The following is a 5,643-nucleotide window of genomic DNA, read 5'->3' as shown; positions in this document are numbered from 1 at the left end:
GAGACATGAGATTGTACAAGCACCGCATAGAAATTCTCATGTTGCCTGCTGGATGTGAAACTATGCCTCCTCCAGGCTGAGCATCTGCTTCCTTTGGGGTTTCTTAATCCGGAAGAAATCTATTAGTCCCTAGGTCATATGGTCATGTGCAAAAATTAAATTTCAACTTACATACATGTTTTGTTAGGGTGGTCAATAAAATACTTTGAGTCATAATAATGTGTTATGGTGAGATAAAATTATCTGGAATTAAAGGAATGGAGCTCCCGACACCGCAGGGCTCGCCCCTGCCCACCAGCGGCGGTGGGGCCCCAGCTTCCCAGTCCCCCTCGCTTCCCACGCTCTCCAGCAGGGGCCCAGCCCAGGCCTCCTCTCTCCCTCTCTTCCCCCTAATTCCCCTTCCGGACGCTGCCCTCAAGTTGAAGCCTCAGCCGCCACAACAGACCTCGAGCCCCAGCAGCCGCCCCCATGCAACAGGCCGTGGCCACTGGCCTCCCAAGAGCACCAGCCTCCCCAACGGCGGCCTCCTGGGGGCCCCTGGTCTCCACCTCGGCTGCCCCAGGGCTTCCTGGGGCCGCTTCGCCCTGCCTGGGGCCTGCAGCCGCTGCTGGGAGCAGGGCTCCGCCGGAGCCGAGGGCATCTCGGTGCCACAGCCACTGCCACCACAGCAGAAACATCAGGAGAGGCCAGGGCAGCGGCCACAGGCAGCGCCAGGGGACAAAGCACAGGAAAGGCACCCCACAGTCACCGGTGTTTGAGGGTGACAGCAATTCCAGAATGCTGCATTTCCTTACATCTGTTGTGGGCTCCACTTGTGATGTAAAGGTGAAGAATGGTACCACCTGTGAAGGTATGTTCAAGATGCTGAGCTCAAAGTTCGAACTGGCAGTAACACTGTGCACCAGAAAGCATCGGAGCCAGCAGGTGGCCCTCGTCAGGAAGACATTGTGGACACCATGGTGTTTGAGTCAAGTGATGTCGTGCTTGTCCACTTCCAATTGAAATGCTGACTTCAATTATGCTACTAAAGTTCACTACAAGTTCACTGATTCAGCCATTGCCATGAACTCAAAAGTGAGTGGGGAGCACAAAGAGAAGATGCTCCAGTGCTGGGAGGGGGTCGACAGCAACTGTGATGACTATGACCTGGAGTCTGACATGTCCAATTGATGGGACCCCAATGAAATGTTCCAGTTCAATGAAGAGAACTACAGTGTAAAGATCGCCTATGAGAGCAGTCTCTCTTCTTGTCCCTTAGAGAAGGACAACTCAGAAGAATTTCATCAGCGAGAGCTGTGTGCAGCCCAGTTGACTTGAGAGACTGAATCGAGCCCCCAGTATTGCCTGTGGATCGCCATGGAGAATGATGAAGGGCACACCGAGGAGGAGAACAGTGCAGTTCAGCAACGGGGCTCAGGGCGAGAGAGCCCCAGCTTGGCATCTAGAGAGGGAAAGTATATCCCTCTACCCCATCGAGTTCAGGAATGTCCCAGGGGAGGAGTTTGATGGAGTAGTTCTCGTGCCGGCCAGCCTGGTCTTAGCTCTTTGCCACCTCTTGGTCTTCACCATCTTGACAATAGCAGCCCTAGCCCAGGTTCTGAGACACACAGTATCAATGGAGGCCCTTCCCGCATGTCCCCTAAGGCACAGTGGCCTCTGAGAGGTACCAAGACTCTGTCTTCCCCCAGCAACAGGCCTTCTGGAGAAGCTTCTGTTCCACCTGCTCCTGCAGTGGGCTGGCTGTACCCCCTGCGTTCTCCCAAGTCAGCTGCCCCTGCCCCAGTTTCAGCTTCCTGTCCTGAGCCTCCCATCTGCTCAGCAGTACCGACCTCTTCAGCTTCCATCCCCGTGATGTCATCAGTTGGGGATCCTGGAGTAGGCTCCATTTCCCCAGCTTCTCCAAAGATCTCACTGGCCCCCAGAGATGTAAAAGAACTCCTGGCCAAGTAACCTGAGAGAAAGCTGCAGTTCCAGGTGCTATCCTGGATAGCTGGGAAAGTCCCTGGCCTTCAGAACAAACAGAAACGCTTTCAACTGGAAGAACTGAGAAAGTTTGGGGCCCAGTTTAAGTTTCAGCCCAGTAGCTCCCTTGAGACCAGCCTGGATCCTTTCCCTTCCCAGATCCTAAAGAAGGAGGCCAAAGGGAAGGAGAAGGAGGTCTTTTGGCTTCAGACCCCATGCGGGCTGTTTCTTCCTTTTAGAATCTGTATCACTTGAGGAGGACAAATTACCCCTGCCACCAGCAGGAGGCACCGAGGGGCGGGATCAGCCCCCACTGCCTTGCCCAAGCCAAAGAGATCACAAGGATGAGGGCCCTGTTGCTGAACAAGTGAAGAAGTCAACACTGAACCCTAAGGCCAAGGAGTTCAATCCCACTAATCCCCTGCTGTCTGTTAATAAATCAACCAGTACTCCAACTTCTCCTGGGCCCCGGACTCATTCAACTCCCTCCATCCCGGTGCTGACAGCAGGTCAGAGTGGGCTATAAAGCCCCCAGTACATTTCCTACATACCTCAGATACACATGGGACCAGATGTTCAGGCACCTCAGGACACAAATCCTGTGTCCAACTTAATGCCTGGACAGCAGGGCAAGTACCAGGGAGCAAAAGGCTCCCTGCCCTCCCAGCACTCGGACAAACACCAGCCAGCTTCAGCCCCTCTAATGATGCAGGCCATTGCCACTGCTTCTGGCCCACCTCTGGTGGCTGCCACACCTTATTCTTCCTACATCCCCTACAACCCACAGCAGTTCCCAGGCCAGCCCACCATGATGCAGCCCATGGCCCCCTACCCTCATAGCCAGTGTTTGCCCCCATGCTTCAAAGCAACCCATGCATGCTGACATCAGGGAGCCATCCCCAGGCCATTGTGTCACCCTTCACCCTTCAGTACACTTCTGCAGAGCAGCCCACACCCCAAACCCTTTATGCCACTGTTCACCAGTCCTATCTGCACCATGCCATGTAGCTCCATGCCCACCAGCCGCAACCAGCCACCATGCCTATTGGGAGCCAACTGCAGTCCCAGCATGTGGACCCTGGTCCCATCCAGCACCAGGTGGGGCAGGCCCCACACCTGGGCAGTGTATACCCATAGCAGAATCTGTACCACCCAGGGGTCCTGACAGGTACACCGCCTTCTCTGCCACTGGGACCTTCTGCCCAGTCTCTTCAGAGCAGCTTCCCCCAACCAGCCGCTGTGTATTGCATCCATGCCCACCAGCAGCTGCCCCACGGTGTCACCAATATGGCCCATGTTACCCACGCCCATGTCCAAACTGGAATAACAGTAGCCCAGCCTCCTCACCCTGGGGCTCCCCACCTGCCCCAGATGATGCCGCTGCACCCACCCCAGAGCCATGGGGGCTCCCCTCAATGTGCAATGCCCCAGAGTGGGGTGCCTGCATTCTCAGCTTCCATACCCTCACCCTACCCCTACATCGGACACTCCCAAGGTGAGCAGCCTGGACAGGCGCCTGGATTTCCAGGAGGAGCTGATGACAGGATTCATGAGTTCTCATTAGATGGAGGAATTCGGCTGATGCACTGCAGGTAGGGCAGGATGCATGGGCTCTGGGTGGGGAGTGAGAGGTCTTGGAGGCAGGGCTGTTGCACAGGGCGCCTGCCGACCTGCACCTGTCTGTGATGTAGGGTGAGCAGAAGCCACAGTCGCTGCCACCAGGGGCTCGCTCCTGGCTCTGTTCTTTGCTTCCCTCTGTCCTCCCTCAGTTGTGATCCAGCAGCCCTGCTCCCCACTGCCTCCTCAGCTCTCAGTGAACCCAACTGTCTCCTGACTTAGGCAAGGTAAGGTCAGCGCAGCAGACAGCGCCAGGCTGGAATGTGGGGGCTGAGCTGGGCACATGAGGAAGAGCTCTGGCTCACTGGGAAATGGCAATTGATCTGTGCTTCTGACAGCCCCATGAGACACCTTGAGGAGGCCGGTCCTATCAACACTCCCCCAACAACCCACACTGGATGGCATTGGATGAAGGGACAGCTGCTTGGGTTCTAATGTGCCTGCTGTCTTCTCTTTCCCCTCCAACCAGTTCAATCTCATCCCTCCCGGCAGCTTCCCTTCCACCCCCCAGGGAACTGAAGATTGTCCTGGCTGTGACCTGAGACCTCCATGAGTGGAGGGAAGAGTGATCTATGTCTCTTCCCCCAGCAGCTCGGAGCAGTCCCAGCCCCCAGCCCCTTAGCCCCTTTCCCCCACTGGGGTGGGGGGGGGTTGGGGAGCTGTGGAATTCCTGCCAAGCACCTTGAATGGGAAGGGCCTCAAAGTGGGCAGGGCCAGGGTCCAGCAGGGGTGGTGGTTTTCTGCTCTGCCCCTGCCCATCCCCACTCCACCTTGCTCTCCCATCCTCTCATCTATCCCCCTGCTGGAGATGGAAGATCTTTTATTTTCTATTATTTATAACCTCAGACTTGGGCCCCTTGTTCTTTCTTCCCCATTAACTTGAGTCATCTGTGTGAGAGACACAGGTGCCCCACCAGGATGGTTGGACAAGGACTTTTACTTTTTATTACATAAAAATATTTTTTAAAATTAAAAAAAATATAAAATTTTAAACTAATGTGAGATGCCCTCATGGGCTGTGGAGGGAAATGGGCATCTGGGAAGGGTCAAAGCAGAACCTGGTGTACAACACATTCATGGTCTCATGTGTGACATCCCCACAGATGCTCAACAGTAATCCTATGAGAGATTTTAAGTGATGATAAAAATGCTGCATTACCAGGTGAATTCAGACGCCAGGAAAATATTGGTGTCACCTCATTTGCACTCATAGCTGGCAAGGATTACATAAATGATTATCTACTTGAAAACATTTCCTCCTTTTACTTTCAAGTCTCCAAGAAAATCCTTTGGTTGACTCGGTATATTATTTATCAGTAATTAAAGTTTAATATTTACAGTGTCTCCCCAAACTTGTGTTCTTTTAAAAATGGGACATAATTGTGGTTCTGCACTGTTCCATTTTCGAAGGGGTAGCTAATAAGTTTATAGTTCCTTCAGTTTAACAGGAAACAAATTAGAAAGTGGGCCATACTTCTTGAATTTTTTCCTAGAATTGGTTCTTATAATGAATTTTGAATTGTCCTTTTCCTGGCAGAATTCACTTGGGTTTCCAAGGTATTTTCAAACCCAGCTTATGGGACTTCAGCATGAGGGTCCCTATAAAGCCATCAGGTATGAGGGGAATGCTCAACTAATGACTAATGTACATTCATGGGAGAGCTCTTTTCCTACTGGGGAGGAAAGCAGTTATCTCTTGGCCTTGGTTTTAGTCATCTTCATTGCTATAACAACCCAAATTGTTTCTACTCAATAACAATTTCCAAAGGCAAGAGAGAAAATGTGTTGCCAAGGAGACTGCTGACACGCAGAGGAAGAAGGGGTTTACAACATCTGTGACCACGCAGCTACGGTTTCTCGTGCCTCTAGCTCTCTGCCCACAGGGACTCGCAAAAGCCTCTCCATGAGACTGCAGTGACGCAAAGATACTGGTAGATCCCTCACGGTCCTCAGATCATATTTCATGCCAATTCATCTCAATCCAGGAGATTTGATATGTATCTTGAATAACTTCCTTGGTGGCAAACCCAGAAGGAGCAAACAGAGAGCTCAGTTTTACAATTG

The 5,643-nt window shown here is 52.6% G+C and overlaps 1 pseudogene; it reads left to right on the top strand.

Moving 5' to 3' along the window:
* Window positions 1-257: 257 nt before the first annotated feature.
* Window positions 258-4,121, top strand: LOC132366214 (ataxin-2-like protein; annotated as a pseudogene).
* Window positions 4,122-5,643: the final 1,522 nt, after the last annotated feature.

This window comes from Balaenoptera ricei, chromosome 5 (genome assembly GCF_028023285.1).
Source record: "Balaenoptera ricei isolate mBalRic1 chromosome 5, mBalRic1.hap2, whole genome shotgun sequence".
Classification (NCBI taxonomy): domain Eukaryota; kingdom Metazoa; phylum Chordata; class Mammalia; order Artiodactyla; family Balaenopteridae; genus Balaenoptera; species Balaenoptera ricei.
The sequence above is the reverse complement of the archived record's forward strand: the minus strand, read 5'-3'. Positions and strand labels throughout refer to the sequence as shown.